At 33.6% G+C, this 19,999-nt stretch overlaps 3 long non-coding RNA genes across 9 annotated transcripts in view; 2 read left to right on the top strand and 1 right to left on the bottom strand.

Annotated features, from left to right (window-relative positions):
• LOC138919553 (uncharacterized) overlaps positions 1 to 9,692 on the top strand; it is an 84,084-nt gene extending 74,392 nt beyond the window's left edge. For all 5 annotated transcript variants that reach the window (XR_011429797.1, XR_011429798.1, XR_011429799.1 and 2 more), the window contains 3 exons: positions 2,806 to 2,985; positions 5,990 to 6,133; positions 9,138 to 9,692. This is a non-coding gene — a long non-coding RNA (uncharacterized lncRNA). The remainder of the gene's footprint in view (positions 1 to 2,805; positions 2,986 to 5,989; positions 6,134 to 9,137) is intronic.
• Positions 28 to 19,862, bottom strand: LOC138919552 (uncharacterized). 3 transcript variants are annotated; one of them, XR_011429794.1, is made up of 6 exons: positions 19,069 to 19,807; positions 17,326 to 17,450; positions 6,668 to 9,886; positions 6,023 to 6,343; positions 4,747 to 4,890; positions 28 to 338 (listed from the first exon to the last, which is right to left on the bottom strand). It is a non-coding gene; the product is annotated as an uncharacterized lncRNA (long non-coding RNA). The 3 variants fall into 3 exon arrangements; XR_011429795.1 differs by lacking the exon at positions 19,069 to 19,807 and adding an exon at positions 19,844 to 19,862 and having other exon boundaries at positions 6,023 to 9,886; XR_011429793.1 differs by having other exon boundaries at positions 6,023 to 9,886; positions 19,069 to 19,809.
• LOC138919555 (uncharacterized) overlaps positions 18,551 to 19,999 on the top strand; it is a 39,296-nt gene continuing 37,847 nt past the window's right edge. Inside the window, exon 1 of the long non-coding RNA XR_011429801.1 lies at positions 18,551 to 19,999. This exon is cut by the window's right edge and continues 1,383 nt beyond it. This is a non-coding gene — a long non-coding RNA (uncharacterized lncRNA).

A 19,999-nucleotide genomic window follows, 5' to 3' on the forward strand; every position in this document is an offset into this window, starting at 1 on the left:
CCAACCAGGCACAATGTTCCTGAAGGGTTCAGGGTAAAATATATTTTATTTAATTCTTTATTTATTAGAAACATATATGGACAGAAATACTAGGCTGTGGATGAAGTAATAGAAGTGACGAAGTAATGAGAAGACTCAGTTAATGTTGGTCCTCTTGCTGTAAATGGGTCTTTTCAATTACTCCTCAGGCTCACATTCTTTCAAGCAGCAATGAGTTGCAGGCATTCCACAGTGTGACATCCCAAATTCTCTTTCACCACATTTAGTTTTACATTGACCGCCAAAATCTATGCATGCCCTCCACCAATTAAAGGGAGGGGACCGCTCTTTACTTTTAGCTGAAAAAAGGCAAGAATAGATGGAATTAGTAATCCAGGAAAGAAATGTAAAGATTTAAAAGAAGGCACACAATGAAGCATAGACCATGGAGGGGAGAAAAAGGAAAGACAGTCTCTCATTTTTCATTCCAATATTTTTGTCCCTACTTATATCAGAGCAAATCAAAGAAATCAGGAAGCGTCTAAATCCTAAACTAGATGTCTCACTCCTCCACATTTCAGTTGAGTAGGTAGTGACTCAATAAAGGATACCTGAAGAGCTTGCAGTTTATTAATACTTTCTTCTATCTGTCTTGCTTATCCCCCAGGACCATTGACTATGAATGGGCCAATCTCCATCTTCTCCCTCCCTTTTCATTCATGCTTAGTTCTGTTCTATGCTGAATCCTTTCCTCCTCCATTGTTCATTGTAACCTGACTTCGGCAGTTCTAAAATACTGAAAAATATTGTCTCACTCTATTTAAATATCTCAACTCCTCTTGGATCTGCACGCTACCTTCACCCCCAGGAGAAGTTCTGCTTAAAAACAAATACTTCGGGAAATTAGCATAACGAATAAGAAATGAACAGAAAGGATGAGCATAGTGAATATTCCAGCAAGGCTCTTAATTTTTCAGGGCTACTTTCCCTTCCTTCTCTCTCACACTAAGGTTTCCAAAGCTATAGAAACTTAAAAAAAATTTCCCAGTCTCACTTTGCACTGCATTTCCTTTGATTTTATAAGTTCGACAATCATGAGGAATGAGGCAGTTATTTGGATATGAGGAGTCTCTGTCACTAACGGAAGTTCTGAAATGTAGGAGAAGATTTTCATTTATTCCCTGTATCCCCACAGAACAAAAGTATAAATAAATAGTGCAGATTAATGGGGAGCTAAGTTTTGGCTCAATATAATACTATTTGGCTCAATAAATCAACTTTAACGCTTAAAGTTTTTATAATGATCACGAAATATCTTGTCTTAGGAAGTATGTATCTACCATCCTGAATAAATATAACCAGGCCCTACTGGACATATTTTAGAAGGTGGGTCAGTATGGGTGAGACATTGTCACTGATATCTGTAAACATGCTTTCATCCCCAAAGACTCTTTAATTCTGCAATTCACCAAACCCTTGGCCATCTTTCTTTAGTAAAATATTTTCTTAGAGGTTTTTTTATATGCATATCATTTTACATAATGTAGAAATATTACTGATAAATTTTGCTGCAAGCATTTTAAGTGAAGAAGATTTTGAGGCTACTCTGTCACTGAGTATCCTTTCATTATCCTCTGGATTTGCAGAATGATGTAAATTCAGGCACCTAGGAGCCAGCACTCTAAGCAGCTCTGTTAGCTAATAATTGTACATTATTTGTAAATAATATTAATAAAAACACATGCCCCATGTTTATCCTGAGATGGGCAACATCTGTCTCATAGTCAAATTGCCTCAGCATAGGTCCCATACACACAGTGACATATTACAAGGGTAGGGCATTCTGAGAGGAGAATAATTTTGCCCAAACCCTTGCATTCATTCCTTTTTAAAAATATTTTCTTGTATTACAAAATAAAACACAAAATATAAATATAAAGCTTGATGTATTACTGTAAATCAAATATCCATGCAATTACTACCTACATTAAGAAATAAAACATTGCCAGAAGTTCTACACATACCCCCACTGAATCACAACCCCCTTCCTCCTGTGAGTAACCGCTATTCTGAATTAAGTACCAATTTCCTCGCTTTTTCTTATATTTTTATGACTTATCTTCTTTACTCTTGCTTTTTAATATATATATTCAAAATACATAGACATTATACAGATATGGATATAGATATATAGATGTACATATATATCTCCAAGGAATAGAGAATCATATAGTATTTTTCTTCGGTTTCTGTGTTTTCTCAATTAATATTGTATTCATATAATTCAACTATGTGTTTGGATGTAGATGTAGATTATTGATTTTCATTAATACATGATATTAACTTTATTCATTTATTGCACTTTTGATGACCACATAGGTTATTCGCTATATGGCAAATAATGCTGCTATTAAGATCCTTGTACTATCGCCTGGAGCACATGTGATGGTCTTCTGTTGGGTAGATACATTCACAATAGAAATCTTAGGTCATAGAGTATGAATGTCTTCAGCTACAATAGATTTTGACAAATTGTTTTCCAAATTGGTGCTAAAAATTTCACTCTCTTCAGCAGTATATGAAAATTCTTAGTTTCATTTGCCTTATAAAACTTGGTATTGTCTAACTTTAAAAGTTTTAAATATTCTATTGAATGTACGGTGGTGTCTTTTCATGGTTTAAATATGCATTTTCCTGATTGCTAATGAGGATGGGCACATTAAATGTTTGTATATCCACGTTTTCAAATTACCTGTTCAAGTCTTTTCCCCACATTTTTACTGAATTTTTTTCTTTTGATTTATTAGAATTCTTTATATATTCTAGGTACAAGCACTTTGCCAGTTATATATGCTCCAATTTTAATGTTCCATTCTATGGCTTGGCAAGCTAATATACAAGAACTGAAGGAATTTTTGCAAGCTGATTTTATTGTACGAGTGGTGTTATGGCCAAGAGGAAAGGACTTTAGAAGACTGAGTCCTGAAGCCTAAGTTTGAGATGAAGGTAACTAGATATTGTATATTAATGTAAAACAATTAATGTAAATTAAATAATTTTAAACGAAAACACAATTAGCATAATTCTGTAAGTTAATATAATTGTAGGTATAATAGAGAAATATTGATAGACATATAAAGAGATAAAAATAGGCATTTAGAGAGAGACATATAGAGATAAATTGATTTATATTATAACCAAGGTAATTTTGATTTTGAGAGTAAGAACTCCAGAATTGCAGACTAAAGACCGAAGGAAGACTTAAACTTGTACATATCAGTCATAGTGAGCAAATGTGAGTTTTTTGATTGTTTTATATCATAAATGCAGGCTTTTCGACTTACACGCATTGTCAACAACATTTGGTAGCCAAAAAGTGGTGACTACTGGTATTTATTTTTTTTGAAGAAGTCTCAAAACAACAAGTGTTACTAGATATAGGACACTGCAATAAAGGATATTTCTTCTTTAAATTGGCTTTCTTCAAACCATAACTGAAGTGATATGGTATACAACAAAACTTAAACAAATAGAATAACCAAAGAATAAATTATTTTTCCACATAGTTTAGACATGAAATATTAAATATCAGTACTTGCCACTGTAACTGAACTCTTGCAAGATCCTGAAATCAAATCCACTTGGAATCTTCTTAGGCTCAAAAATCTGAGGAAAGTCTGACTTAGCTAATAGTGCCTCACTTTCAGAGAATCAGCCTCAACGTTAGCATCACGGTGCAACAAATCAACAATCTCTTACCTGCTTCTGTCCTTGTTTCTCGTTTTCAAAATATCCCTGTCTTCTTCATTTTTATTCTTTCTGCTCTCTAAATATGTGTATTCCTGAAGACTATTTGTTTGATTATCTTCTCTTCCTCCATACATGCATCTATCTAATCATTCATTCATTCATTAAATAAATCTTTATTGAGCCCCCACTATATATCAAGCACTGTGGCAGACTTTAGCAATGAGTTAGTGGCCAAAAAAAGGAAAACAACTGTGAGCCCTGTATAAATTGGCTTGACCAAAGACTCATTAAGTCTTACTATGAACACTGTCACAAAAATAACTCTCTTTCTTTACCTCCCCATAGAAATTTATTTATATCACTCACATGGTGTTTATAACATTCTAACTTGAGAAGACATTTTGCTAAATGATATTCTAAATCATGACTGAGATAAAGACTAAAGCAGAGAAGAATTGCATTTGAAATAAGTCTCCGACACCCAGTCTAGACTTCTGTTGCTCAACTGTTTCTTCAAGTTATCCTGGGTAGACCTTCCTTAGAACTAATAAGAACATCTTAATTACTCTTTCTATATAATAATATGCTTTGTGTATCCAAAGATGTCAGGGTTATGGACAATGGACAGTGGTAATTGACAAAAAGAAATTCTGCCAGCTCTCAGGTAAAAGAGAAACTGAGACAAGGGTTGACTCCTAAGCATAATGGCACTAAGAACATTAAAAAATAAATAAATAAGGATGCTGCAAGCAATGACTGGAGAATTTTCCCTCTGGGAAATAGGATGTTTGCCTAGATAGAGTTTCATCAAAAATAAGACCGTATAACTTTCAAATAAAGATTTATTTCTCTTTTTCAACATGAAATTCAGTCTTCATAAAAGTAGGAGGAGAAAGAAGAGCTAAGTAGATAGAGAGTGGGATAGAGAACATACTTAGGATATTTCCCTCATTTCATTTAACAGATAGTGATTAAAAGGTGCAAGATATCATTCCACTTTTTCTTTTTTTTTTTTACCTGTTCTGGTTTCCACTGTATCATATTGTGCCTTTTCAAATGTTGTAGAGCTATGTATCTTTGAGGATAGTATCTTAAACTTCCGTATACATGGTACCTTTGATGATGACATAGGATTGTTAACAGTTCGTTGATTAGAGCTCACTGAAAGAGAAAAACATTACTTCAAAAGTATAAGAAAAAATGTTTTCTGAAATAAGGACACTAGTGTAGTTCTCTTTATTTCACAGCCTTGTAAACTATAAGAGGTTTTAGAAAATGATAAACATGTAGTACAGATTTATTTAAAATTAGCTTGAATATGGAAATGAATGACTCTCTTATTAATAAGATTACTTTATATGGGTATTATAAGAAGTAATGAAGTAATGTGGGCAAAATGCAGAATAGATACTAGCTATTAAAATCATTATTATTAAGAAGAAAAAGTGCATATTGAAATCTACACTATATCTCAGAAAATTTGAAGAAATAGAGGATATTTTAATGAGCTTGTTCTAATGAATCTTTATGAAGATGATGAAGGAAAAGATTATTCTTATTTAAATTAATGCCGAATCCTTGAGTTACATGGGTTACATTATCAATTTGAGTTCATTTACTTGTCCCCTTTTGGTGAGACATTGTCGGCTAAAAAGTTATTTATGTTTGAGTGTTAGAGCAGGAAAACAGTGAGAGAATGGGATATATAGATTTATTTTATGGTGATATCCTCTGATCCCAATAATGATAGATATCTTGGTGATCCAGGGAAAGTAGCAAGATAAAGGAGAATGAGAATTTAACTAGAAATGAGTAGACATGCAACTAGTCTCAATTATGAATATAATAAAATTTGGCCTTTTAGCAAGCCATTCAATCTCTGTTAACCTCTGCGATCAATACTTTAACTGTGGGATGAATAATTTCCAATCATAAACTCATTTCACTCCTAAATTTTTCAAATCTATTAGTATGCTAAATTTAGCACAATTTTAATATTGAATATTAAATTTTAGAGACTGATTAAATCACTATAGCACTATTTTCTTTCAACTTATATGTACATAAATATCTATAATTTCATATAATCAAAGTGAATTAAAACCTTTACTAGTGTATTGCCCTTGAAAAATTATTCATCTATTTTCTCCTCTAGGGGTTGTAAATAAATATAATGTGATTATGCTGATGGTATTAATATAATAAATCTAAAATGTCAATGATATTCACTTTAAAAAATCCTGCCCCCCTCCTTCTTTAGCGCTGACCCCTCTGACAATAAGATTCATGTTACCTGCTGGAATGAAGACACCAAAGAAGAATAAAATAGAGAAAAAGAGAAGGATCTTCATTGTAAATGATTTCTTAGGAGAAAACTGTCCACAGATCATCTGTCTTAACTCAGGTATTGTTGAAAAAATGAAGTACAGAATCTTTTAATTTATAGAACTCTTCTGCATAGTCTTGATTACTGAGGCTTATTAGAGTAAGAACATTTCTATGCTTGGCTGAATATTGCCATGTTCAAAGAGAGGTTAGACTAAAAAAAGCTGGTGCATTGTCACACAAAAAATGCCATCTGCTGATTCATCTTAAGGTCCGTTTCTGTAAGAAACTTTAACAGTTACAAGATGATGGGTATAAATTGCTAAGTCACTAAGGTTGAATATAATCCTGCAGCAATTCACATGATATTCCAGAAGTATGTGTTTTGTAGAACACATTTACTATTTAATGTCCCTAATCTAAAAAATGAATCTCAACGTAATAAGAAATCCAAACAGAATTTCAGACTGAAATTGACATTGAGAATATTTAGTTTTATACACAAAAGTATTGAGATCCAGAATGGTCAGGTGAGTTCATAATTCATAGCATTTTTATTTAAAATATACATGGACATAAATAATGATAGCATATCAATAAGTGTGGAAATTACCTTATCGAGCTTAGTTGTACCTTGAAGAAAGGTCCTTCTCCTCAAGTAGGATTTATGAATGCCACTGCATAAACATCCCATGTTATAAAGTCAGATTGCATTTCTCTTTTTTTTTTCTATGTAGCTCGGAGTTATTTCTGAGCTCCTCCACAAGTTTCCCACGGTCTGTTATAGTAGATATCGGAAAAGAGCAGCTGAAATTGTTCACCAGATCCCACAAACAGATGTTAGGAGCAACAGTCCATTGATTCTCTTTAACTACATCCAAAGAGGGCAATAAGAACCTGGATATAAGAGTCTCAGTGAACATTAATTATCCTTATTCTACAGCAATAAAAGTGTTTGCTATTAAAACATGTACAGATATTTAGAATCTTGGCAAAGCTCCCTGAACAAAGTAATAAATATGTCCTAGAATTATTTGCTTCTACAACCAATTTCATCATTCTATAAAATATGAATGGAGGGGCCAGTCCTGTGCCATAGTGGTTAAGTTTGGCACACTCTACTTTAGCAATCCAGGTTCACAGTTTTGGATACCGGGTACAGACCTCCACCACTTATTAGCCATGCTGTGGTGGTGACCCACATACAAGGTAGAGATTGGCACAGATATTAGTTCAGAGCTAATCTTCCTCAAGCAAAAAAAGAGGAAGACGGGTAACTGATGTTAGCTCAGGGTGAATCTTCACAAGCAAAAAACAATAATAATAATAATATGAATTGAAGATGAAGGACTTGTATTGCAAGCTAAGAGCTTGCTGGGAAACACATGATTGAGAATTTCGCCATTATCTAACATAAAGTGAGACATGTGAGACTGTCTCTACATCAGAGTAAGTCAACAAAAATTAAATACCTATGATGTACCCATTACTTCTCTAGTTGCTGTAGTATAACTGTGAAGAAGATTGGATATTTGATGGTTGTGAAAGAGAATAAGTGCTAGTTGAGTCAATGAAGCTAAAATTCAAATTCTGTTAAAAGCAATTTATTGGGTAACCTTCTTTGTTATCAGAACTCTTGTGAACAAACATAAGAATAGTCTGCCATTGATTTTCTATTCTATTCTTTTCCAAAGATATGACAAAAATGCAATATTGTTCCTTTCTTCCAAGTACTGAAGTCAATTAGAAATTTATTTCGGATATTTTGTTCATTAAATCTAAAGAAAAGAACGCCCAAATGAAAAACTACAGCTGATTCACTTCGGATACTTTGTGACCACGGAGAACGTGGAAACCATGCCTTTTTTGAACAGATAAGCTTCATTTCCATCTTTCTCTCTGGATGTCCAACATGTTAAACACATTCTACTTAATACATCACAAAGCAGAACTGGACTATTCCTTTTGACATTTATTATTTGGATATGAGAATATACATCATTTAAATTGTTTTTGTTTCGCAGATATAAAGAACTTAAAATCATGGACAACTAAATAATTTAGGAATGCTTGGATTCATTAATGACCATTCTATGATCACCTCATAGTTATCCCAGATATTTAGGAAACAGATAAAAAGATATAGTCACTGCCTTGAGAAACTCAAATTAGTTTTGACAAGACTTGAAAAGAAATATAAGACAAATCAATAGGATAAATGCCATAAAAGTTGTATGAAAATAGTTCTTATTTGTCTTCTGAGATTAGTACTTTTCCCTCCTGTAACACAAAGTTCAATACTGAAGATTGCATATTACAATGTTTCTGGACTAGAGATTTTGTGGATCTAATAAGAAAAACCTAAATAGTGGAAATTAAAGCAAAAACTTATACATTGAGTACATTAAGAAAGTATTTTATCCAGCTTCATTTTCTCTTCATTTCCTAATTCTCCTTATTAAATTATAGAAAAGCAAATTATTACTACCATTAGGTGTTTGGGGTATACAATACTTAAAATTATCAAAAACCACACCATTTGGATGGTAAAGATACATAAAATACATTTGCCCTCTGCTGCTCAAGGAACAAGGAGAACAACTCTCCTCTGGACCACTGAGAACGTCCTCTTCAGGAATAAAATTTCCCAATTAAGATTGCCCTTATTCCTAAGAAATTACTTTATTATTTTTAATCACCATCAAAAGGAATTTTCAATTTTTCTAAATACTTTAGGGGAAATAAGTAAGAGGAAAATAACAAATCCAAACTAAGAAATCAACTCTAAAAAATTAGCTATGAAAAGAGAGATGGAGAATCTCAGATTTAACAAATTGTTGCTTATTGAACTGTGGGGCCCAAACTGTTCCATTAACTTATCCAAAATCAAGAGCTACCATCGATGAGAAAATCTCCTGCCACCCCACATGGATTTATAATTGGTAGCAGAAACAAAAAGGGTAAACTATCCTCATCAACCTTTTCTAATTGCATCATTTGCCTTGCAGCTATCAGCTGTGGTTCTTTTTTACCACAGTACCAAGAGTCTGCTATCCACTTCTGATTCTGCCTTTATATTTCAGATGTTCAGAAGCTCATAAGAAATGATTACAAGGACTGAAGAAGCAGCATTTACAGACAATGAAGTGAAGATAAAAAGTCTTCGACCTTATTACTTTTTAAAACTTTTTATCTTAAAGAGTAAAAACAGAGTTAATTTAATCCTCATTTTTTACCTTATAAGGTAGCAATTTGTACATAATAATTATTTTCTCTTAAAAGGTTCAAAATACAGCTAGTTTAATATCTGTTATCTACTAAACTGTACTCTTGTAATATTAAATATTGTTTATATCTTTTTCGGGAGAGGAAGAACTCTAAATACTAGTCTCTGATTCCTTGTATTCTAGCATCAAGAGTTTGCAAAATAATGACTCTCAAAAAACTTGTGTAAAATAAATTAACGAAAGAATGTGAAAGGAAAAGCTAGAGTAGGAGTTCACTAATATAGCCCCTGATCTTGATACCAAGCACTGAGCTCACTCTGCTCACCGTGATCTGAGCCAATGAATCACAAGTTAGGGATCAAAAAAGGAGGCCTTAATTCAATTAGCCAGCATAATTGGGGAGATGGCAGACTAATGTCTCAAAAAAACCCACCCTCAAGAATTACAGAATCTTGAGGTAGTTAATAGGGAAAATGGGCATGAGGAGGGGTCCAAGGATGTGGGTCTCCAGGAGTGATAGGCTCCAGGCATCATATTGTTCCATTCTTCCGTCAGCTGTAATGGATACGTTGTAGGTATGTTTCTCGCCTGTGGTCAGCCTGTTCCTGGAGAGAAACCCAGAGAGGAAAGTTTTAGTTTATCATGCTATAGGGGAGTACATATGTAAGCAGAGGCCACAAATCAGGAGAGCATGTGAATTATTTTAGAGTACGTGCAGAGCAGTGAGTAGTAACACAGAGGAGGGACTGGGGTCATTTAGCATAACAAGATGGCCTCGCGTATGTTCACTTACAATCTTACCTGGAGTGGATGCTCCTTTTGAGTTGTGTGTATATGTGTGTGCGTGTGTATGAGAGAGAAAGAGAGTGCAAAAGAGAGACAGGTTGAGTGCATTCATACTTGTGCTCACACTCAGATGCCTTCCTCATTAAACACATGGTCATTTTGTTCCTTTGTCATTTATCGTCTAAACTTCAGTAAGATCATAATTCTGTGTGAAACGAAATATCTGGACAGTCATCAAATACTCTTTTTTGAATATTTTAACCTAATTTTAGTGATCACTGCGAGGAACAGCAGCTCCTTGGTGCACAAATTCATGAGTCACCGAGTCCTGTTCTTTCTCTATGTGATTTACTCATTCATTGACTGAAACCAGGATTAGAGTGGAATTCAGTAGACCGATACGTTACTTAAGGCTCAACAAATAAATAGCAGTGACAACCCTGCCATCTGTGTATCTGAAGAAATCATAGACATTTATTACTTCAAGCACAGACCTGCTAATAATAATAATAACTTCTATGGAACATTTACCATGTGTCAGGTACTGTTTTAAAAAGATCTCATATTGTATCTCACGAGGTGGGTACTGTAACTCTCCACAAACTCAGGTAGGGGCATGGAGGCAAAAAAAGTAAATTAATACACTTATGGTCACCCAGTAAATATCCCAATTTTAAAAACAGGAGTCTGAAAATACAGCCTATCTCCTTAAGTACTGTAATCAGTACACACTCTTGTTATGTGGGGAGTCTGAATGCCATCTTCTGGGTCTTTCTGAGCTGCCGATGTGAAGGAGGATGTGAAAACATACCAGGAAAATGTGTGGAGGTTAGAGGGCCCTGAAGGACTGAGGACAGAGGAAGCTTTAGTGAGAGCATCATTACTTGTATCACATTGCCCCGCACTAAGCCTCACTGAACTGAAACAGAGAGCTGTCTGTGGTCAAAGATGGACAGTTGCTACTAAGGAAAGAAACAGTCCACCTAGAAAATTCCTTGATCAGTGAACTGTATTCAATAATGTTTTGTCCATTGTAACCATCAAAATGCAAAGTCAAACTAAATTCATTTTATTTCACATTAAAAATAAGACCCTTGAGATTCAAAGAGGCTACCCTACCATTACTTAACAAAATACTTCTAATATTATTTTGTCAATGCCAACTATTGGCCTTGACTCCTCCAACTATCTTTCAATATTATTTATAAGAGTGCTATTAGAATAGTCTTCGAAGGAGTAGACCAAAAGGAAAACAGACTGGACTAGGAATGAGATATTCCTGTCATAGACTCAGCTCAATTTCTTTAACTTTGTACAAGTTCCTTAACATCACTTGTTCGAGATTACTCATTTGTGGAACGAGGGTATTGGACCAGAATTTTTCTAGCAGACTTTTCAGTGTTAGCATTCTCTGAGCTTTTGTTCTAAGCAGGTTCTACAAGCATGTTCATATCTATTTGTGTAGGGGAATGTGTAGCTAAGCTAATAACAGATCTCCCAGCTACTTGTGATGTGGGCTGAAATGTACATTGAGCCAAAATCAATCATACTATTTTTAAAAATATGCAAGATCATGCTAGAATTTTGTAATTTTTATAAATATATATGTCAGATACCAATCAGAAAAAGAGAAACCATTTTGGGTACTTCAAACAGAGGGGATGTAATATAGGGATTAGTTATACAGTCGAAAGAAGAGCTGAGAGGTCAAATAGGAGATGATGAGGCAATCTAGAGATTAGCAACAATACGAATCCCATCACTCAAGGGCTGAAGGATGGCAAGGAGGAGATGATGTTGTCAAAACTCAGAAATTGTGGATCTCAGGGCCAGCCCCATAGCTGAGTGGCTAAGTTTGTGTGCTCCACTTCGGCGGCCCAGGGTTTCACTGGTTTGGATCCTGGGCGAGGACCTAGCACTGCTCATCAAGCCATGCTGAGGCGGCATTCCACATAGCAGAGCCAGAAGGACCTACAACTAGAGTATACAACTAGGTATGGTGGGGATTTGGGGAGAAGAAGAAGAAAAAAAAAAGATTGGCAACAGATGTTAGCTCAGGTGCCAATCTTTAAAAAAATAAAAAGTTGTGGCTCTCTAATGGGACCAATAACAATGGTAGGGGATGCCCAAAGGGAGAATTTTATTGAAATTGTATCAAATCTACAGATAAATTTAAGAATTGATATAAGAATACTACGTCTTCTAATATGTAAATAGTATATAACTCCATTAATTTGAGTTCTTTAATCTCTGTAATATTTTGTATATTTCATTTAGAAATATTGTGTAACTTTATTTCCAGTAAATTGAGATTTTTATGCTATTGTCCCAATGAATATTGTATTTTGACATTGTATCCAATTACTTAATTAATTTATTAATTATAACAGTTTTTAAATTCTATTAGACATTCTAGGTATGCAATCGTACCATTTGGACAGAAAAATAATTTTATATTTTTATTTCCATTATCTATACCCTTGATTTTTTTTAACTGACAGTGCACTAAAACTCTAGCATATTCCTGATTAGAAAGGGTCATAGTGGCCTTGCTTCTCATATATATGACCTCAGGGGAAAACATTCAAAACCTTCAAAATTTTACCATTTAGTTTTATGTTAGCTATAGGATGTTTGCAAAATATTCTTAATAGAGTAAGAAAATTCCTTCTGTTTTTATTTAAGAAATTATTTCTTGTTAATAATAGTACAGATAGGCATTTAATTTTATTAAATCTTTCTGAATCAATTGAGATTATCATCCTTTTTCTTCTTTGTTAGGTTGACATGGCTTTATTCCCAAAATTGTTTTGGGAATCACCCCTGCTGTTGTGTGAATCAGTAGCTCATCCCTTTTCTATTGCGGAGTGGTATTCCAATATGGATATACCACAATTTGTCAATCCATTCTCTTGTGGATGGATATTTGTGTTGTTTCCAGTTTGAACTATGACAAATAAAGCTGTTGTAATCAATTGTGTAACACATCTTAAGATATATTTTCATTTCTAGGAGTGGATCATATGGTAGGTGTATGTTTTAATTTTTAAGAAAATATCAGTTACTTTCCAAAATGATTGTGCCATTTCATATGCCCACTAGTATGTATTAGATTCTAATAGGTAGTAGAATCTCATTATGGTTTTATAAAAATTATGCATTATTGTGTATCTCTATAATTGCTAATGACGTTCAGCATCTTTTCATGTGCTATTTACCATCTGTACATCTTCTTTGGCAGTGTCTGTTCAAATCTTTTGCCCTTGCCTTTTCAATGGGGTTGGTTCTCTTCTTGTTACTGAGTTGTGAATATTCTTTATATAATTTGGATACAAGCCCCTTATCAAATATACGATGGCAAACATTTTGTCTCTGTCCACGGCTTGTCTTTTCATTCCTTTAACAATGTCTTCTAAAGAGCAAAAGAGCTTTTTTACATAAGCTATTTTTTTATAGTGTTCCTTTGGTGCCATATATAAGAAATATTTGCCTAAAGTAAAGTTAAAAACATTTTCTCTTCATTTTGAATTAATCTTTATATGGATAAAAGTTCTATTTGTTTACTTATGCATGTGGATATCTAATTTTACTAGCACCACTGTTTTTTGAAAATATTATCATTTCATCACTAAATTGCCTTTGCATCTTTGTCAAAAAATCAGCTGTCTACTGCTGGACAGTCTATTCTGTTCTGCGGATCTATCTGTTTAACTTTTCGCTAATACCAAACTGCCTTGATTACTATAACCTCATAATAAGTCTTAAAACTATGTAGGGTTAGTTAATTCCCTATCTTTGTTCCTTGTCAAACTTGTTTTGGCTACGCTAGGCTGCTGACATTTCCATATGAATTTTAGAATCAGCTTGTCAATTTCTATAAAAAACATTCTTGGGATTTCTATTCCGATCGCAGTGTGCCTAGCAATGCATTTTGAAAGAAATGGCATCTTCACAATATTAAGTTATCCAACATACTAACCTTTATTTTGTGCTTCTTGGATTTCTCTCAGCAATGATTTGTAGTATGCAGTGTTCAAGTCCTGCATGTTTTTTGCCAGTTTTATTCCTGTGTATTGCATTTTTTTGATGCTATTGCTAATGGCATATTTTAATGTCAATTTTCTAATTTATTTGTGTTAGTATAAAGAAATACAATTGATTTTCTGTAGTGATATTGTTCCCTGCCACTTTACTAAACTCATTCATTAGATCTAGTAGCTATTGTGTAGATTTCTTCCATTTTTTTCCACAGAAATGATCAGTGTTGTTTATTCATTTCCAATCTGGATATCTTTTATTTCTAATTTTTGTCTTATTTCAGTTGAATCTCCAGTACACACTGAATAGAAGTCTTGTTTATAGTCTTAGGAGGAAAACATTTAATCTTTTACCCATAAATATAATGTCATACAGAGGTTTTGACAGATGCCCTTTACAAGGTTGTAGATGTTCCTTTCTGATTCTAGTTCTCTTATTTAGAATGGATGTTGGATTGTGTCAAATGGTTTTCTGTGTCTACTTAGATGATTATAAGTGTTTTTTTTACTTTTTGTAATTTATTAATAAGGTGGATTATATCGGTTGTTTTTTTTCACTTTTAATTTATTTTTTTTCTGAGATATAATTCACAGACTAAGAAATTCACTACCAAAATTAAAGTGCATATTTTAGTGGGTTTTAGTATATTCACAAGGTGGCACAACCATCACCACTAACTACTTTCAGAATATTTTCATCACCCCAAAATCTAACCTGCCCCCATTTGTCGTGACCCCTCAATCTCTCTTCTCCTCAGTCCCTGGAAACCACTAATTTGCTTTTTCTCTCTATGTATTTACCTATTTTGGACATATCCTTTAAACTGAATCAAACAATATGCAGCCCTTTATATTTGATTGCTTTCATTTTTGATGATGTTTTCAAAGTTCATCAATGCTGTAGATAAAAGTAATTTCTTTTCTCGGCTGGGTAATGTTCCATTGTATGGGTACACCACATTTTATTTCTTGGTTCATCAGTTGATGAATATTTGGGTTGCTTCCGTTTTTTGGCTACTATGAGTAACACTGCTGTGAACATCCATGTACAAGTTTTATATTTCATTGATTTTTCCCTATAATTTTTTCTTTTCTATTTTAATGATTTCTGATTCATTTTAGTTTTGTTATTAGTACTGCAAAATTTAGAACTGTTGTGTCTACTCACGACTTTCCCCTTTATCCTTATGGAATAATCTTATTTAACCTTGATATTATTCTTTTCCCCAAAATTTATTTGATATTAAACAGCATTATAGCTTTTTTAAATTAACATTTTCACTGTATATATTTTTCTTTTATTTTCTAACATCTTTGTGTCTTTACATTTACAGTGCAACTCTTGTAGAAAGGATGTAGTTGTATCTTTTCTTTTTCTTGCCCTGACAAGCTATCATTTCATTGAAATGGTTAGTCCATTATCATTTAACGTGATTATTTATAATGCTAGGGTTATGTTAATAATCTTGTTATTTGTTTTTATCTATTCTTTGTTCATGTTTTTATCTTTTTTCTGTCTTCTTTTTGATTATTCGATTTTTGTTAATTCTTGCATTTTTTTTTCCTAATTTCAGTTAGTGTTAGCCTTGAGTCTGTTATATTATTTCGGTTGTTTCTTTTGGGTTAGTGGTATACATCATTAACTTATCAGTCTACCTTCAATCGATATTATACCACTTTGCTTATAGAATAAGAAGCTTCCATAGACGTGCATTTCTACCCTCAAGCCTTGATACTATTATTGTAGTACGTTCTGCTTATACATATATTATAAACTGCACCTTATTTTTGTTAAAACAGTACATTATCTTTTAAAGATATTTAAACAATAAGAAAAAATATCATATGTTTACCTATAGTTGCAATTTCCAGTACTCTTCTTTATTTTTTGTAGATTCATGTTTTCTATCTGGTATTATTTTCCTTCTGCTGGAAATATTTTATCAACTTTATAATGTGGGTGTGTGGGGATAAATTCTTTCAGCTTCTGTACTTTTTAAAAAAGCCTTATTTCACTTTTATTTTTGAATGATATTTTTGCTGAGCACAGAATTCAGGTTTGACAGGGTTTTTTTCTTCTATCTATTATTTTAAAGATGTAGTTTGACTATTTTTCCAATTGCCTAGTTTTGCTCTCATTCATCTTTTTGTTCCGTTGTATATAACATTTGTTGTTTTCTCTGACTGCTAGTATGATTACCTCTTTATCTTTATTATTTTTTGTGTAACTTGATTATAATGTGTTTGGTATAGTTTTCACCATGTTTCTTTTCTGAGGCTCATTGAAATTCTTGGATCTATGAGTTTATACTTTTTATCAAATTGGAAAAATTTTGGCTGTTGTCTTCAGTAATGTTTCTGTCCCTCACTGTCTCTCTCAGGGACTCCAATTACACATATATTATGCTACTTGAAATTGTCCCATTAGTCACTCCTGATATTTTTTTATTTTTTAAATCTTTCTTTTTAAATTTCAAAGTTTCATTTTGCATGGTTCCTATTGCTAGATCTTTAAGTTTATTAATCTTTATTTCTGCAACAAGTAATCTGCCATAAATTATGCTATGTATTGCCATAAATCATGCTATGTATTTTCCAGCTCACACATTGTATTTTTATTTCTAGGTTTTGATTTTTTTTGTAAAAAAATGCATATTCTCTTTGTTAATCTGTTTAACATATGAAATACAGTTATAGTAATTCTGTAATGTATTTGTTTGATAATTATAACATCTGAGTTAGTTGTGGGTCAGTTTTTATCCAGTGATTTTTCTCCTATCTATGGGTCTTATTTTTTTGCTTCTTTGAATATCTGATGCCAGACATTGCGACTTTTACCTTTTTTCAGTGCTGGATATTTTCATTTTCTTATAAAATTTCTTGAACTTTGTTCTGGGATGCAGTTAAGTGACTTGTAAATACCTTGATTCTTTTGTTTTGATTTTAAGATGTATTATGCAAATGAGAATAGTATTTAGTCTAGGGCTCATTATTTTCCCACTACTGAGAAAAGCCCCTCCTGTGTCCTGTTTCATATAGCCCATGTATTAGTATGCTATAGTTACTCTAAAAATTACAACAAGCTTGGTGATTTAAAACAGCAGAAATTTATTCTGCTGGACAGTTCTGGAGTTCAGAAGCTCAAAATCACTGTCACTTGGCCAAAATCAAGGTGTCAGCAGGGCTTGCTTCCTCAGGAGTCTCTAGGGAGGAATTTGTACCTTATTTCTTCCAGTTTCTGGTGGCTCCTGGCATTTCTTGACTTGTGGCCCATCACTCCATTCTCTGCATCCATGACCACATTACCTCATGGTCTTCTGTGTGTGTCAAATCTCTTTCTGTTGATCTTTTATAAGGACACATGATAGCATTTAAGACTCGCCTGGATAATCTTGGATCTCCTCATCTCAAGAACTATAACTTAAACACCTCTTCAAAGACCCTTTTCCCAAATAAGTTAATATTCACAAGTTCCAGAGATTTGACATGGATATCTTTTGGGGGTTTATTTTTCAGCCTATCACCTTCTATTAGAGTTATGAACATTCTAGTACTAAGACTGAGTACTTGGAACTTGATTATGACACATGTTCTTGCTAGGAAAGAAAGGATTGAGAATGTTCCCATCAGTTGACAAAAGGGTGACATTTCAGCTTGTCCCTAAGTAAAATTCATGTGTCTTGTCCTGCTCAAAACCCATAGCAAACAACACAGAGAATTTAATTTTGTTATGAATAAGAATGATTTTTAATGTGGGTCACCAAACTTGTGAGCAAATCAACTAAAACATCCCTTTGCTACCAGAATTCCTGACACTCAGAAGAACAGAGGAGAAAATTTCATTGATTTTTTTCTCCTATTCTTTTCCAAAGACATAATAAATATGAGATTACTCTATGGCTGGAGGACTATAGTCAATTAGAATGTCTATTTCTGAAACTACATTTTTCAAATCAAAAAGGAAAAATGGCAAAAAGAAAATGTTAGTACTGATTCATTAGGTGGCTTTATGAGCCAGGCCTAAATCCATGAACATCATGGAAATTTTTTCCTAACCTGACTGCGCACATAAGGCCACCCTAGAAGTAAATTTGAGCTTATGATTAACTCTGCAACACCCAGCCTTTTTTCCCTTCAAGATGGCAAGCACAATCCATGATGTAAGTTTTGTCATATAAATGGTACTTATTGACTTACTGGTAAATCACTACTGTTTTTTGAAAGCTTATTATGAATCAGGGGCTGTGCTTTAGAGATGCTATCTCATCTAGTATCCACAACAAACTTATAAGGTAGACATTATTTTCTACATTTTATAGATTAAGAGAGGGTAAGTAACTTGACCCAAATCACACAGTAAGTCAAAGGACTAGAATTCATACATTGGTCTGTTTATTTCAAAATATATAATTATAACCGCTAGACTTGTGAAATCATATTATTTCTTTGCATTTCTCTTTTCTCATCTGTAAGAAAAGGAGTTGAAAATTTTTGACAATTTTCAAGCTTTGTAAATTATATAATTTTTTGAAATGAAATTGTGTATAGAACCTTGATTTATGAAAATCAAGCTGCAAGAGAAGAAGGAATAGGTCTCTAAATCTTCCCATGCCTGTCGTGTTCTGGAAACAGTTTTGCAATAATCTTGGCTCCTTTAGAAAACTCACTTGAAAACTATTAGACTAAAGGCCCTTTTGGGGTCTATCCAGATCCCTTCCACAAATCCCCTCTACATTTCCCCTTCAAAACCTATTTTTACCAAAGAAACATAGGAATCTAGTAAAGGATTCCATAGTGAACACTTTGATAAATGAGCACCATTGGGCTGTGGAGGAGAAACTATGGGTTGAGGGTCCTTCCTCTTCTGGTAACTCACAAGAGAGTTCAGAGACTATAAACACTCCTTATCTGAGGATATTATTTAGACTACCGAAGAGATAAAAAATATATCATATCAAATTTACCTTGGGCGTAGCAAACAGAGAGGCCATGTTCTTCCTGCACAAAAACTCTTGGTCGAGATGGTCTTCACGTTCCCCTCACCTTGACTAAATGTTAGACTGGTTTCTTCCTGACCATAGGCCCCTAACTTCCTTTTCCCTAGAGCATTCACTTTAGAAAACTTGCAATTGTAAATTCTTTCTTTGCCCCTTTGAGATGTAAATATTCTCCCAATCTCTCGATAGTGCTAGTTTTACCACGCAAGAACATCTTTCTCAAGGAAGAGAAGAGAGCCAATGTTTGCCAGCCTCTTAGATCAATGGTAGAAAAATAAAAGTGACCCAGGTTTTGAGATTCAGTTGGGGAGGAGATGATAAAGAATATATTGTATGTATCGAGTGATGGCAAGAACAAATTTCAAATAATAGGAGAATAATCATGACTTCTATATAACTTTACTGAATCTACACAGTGGGGAGAAAGAACCTTTCTTGGATAAACTAGAGTAGATATGGTATCATTTGGAGAAAAGAAAGGGAAGTTTTGCAATAGTAAGATAAGAGAGGGGAAGAATAACCAAATGAGAAATAAGTTCAAGGTGAAGGAAATTGCCCAGAATTGATGTAGCAGAAAGAGGTATAATTTAGGCAACCTTGAAGTAATAATGCTTTTCTGTGATCTCCAAATTGGAAACCATGCTCATGCTGAGTATAAGGTGAACTCGCTAAGGGTGAAGACTCCAGAACATTCTGTAATATCAAGCACAGATAAAATTAATTAGAGATGGAAAGTTCTTACCGAACAACCTGTAACATCTCAACCCAACCACATGGCTGTTACAGAATGAACAGTGCATAGAATGCTGCGGTTCCTCTCGTCTAAATCTGCGCTCCACTGGTGTTCTAAGTAGGGATTGTCATCAGATTAGTGATAAAGTTTTATTACATAATGGGA

The sequence above is a fragment of the Equus caballus genome, chromosome 20 (assembly GCF_041296265.1).
Source record: "Equus caballus isolate H_3958 breed thoroughbred chromosome 20, TB-T2T, whole genome shotgun sequence".
Taxonomy (NCBI): Eukaryota; Metazoa; Chordata; class Mammalia; order Perissodactyla; family Equidae; genus Equus; species Equus caballus.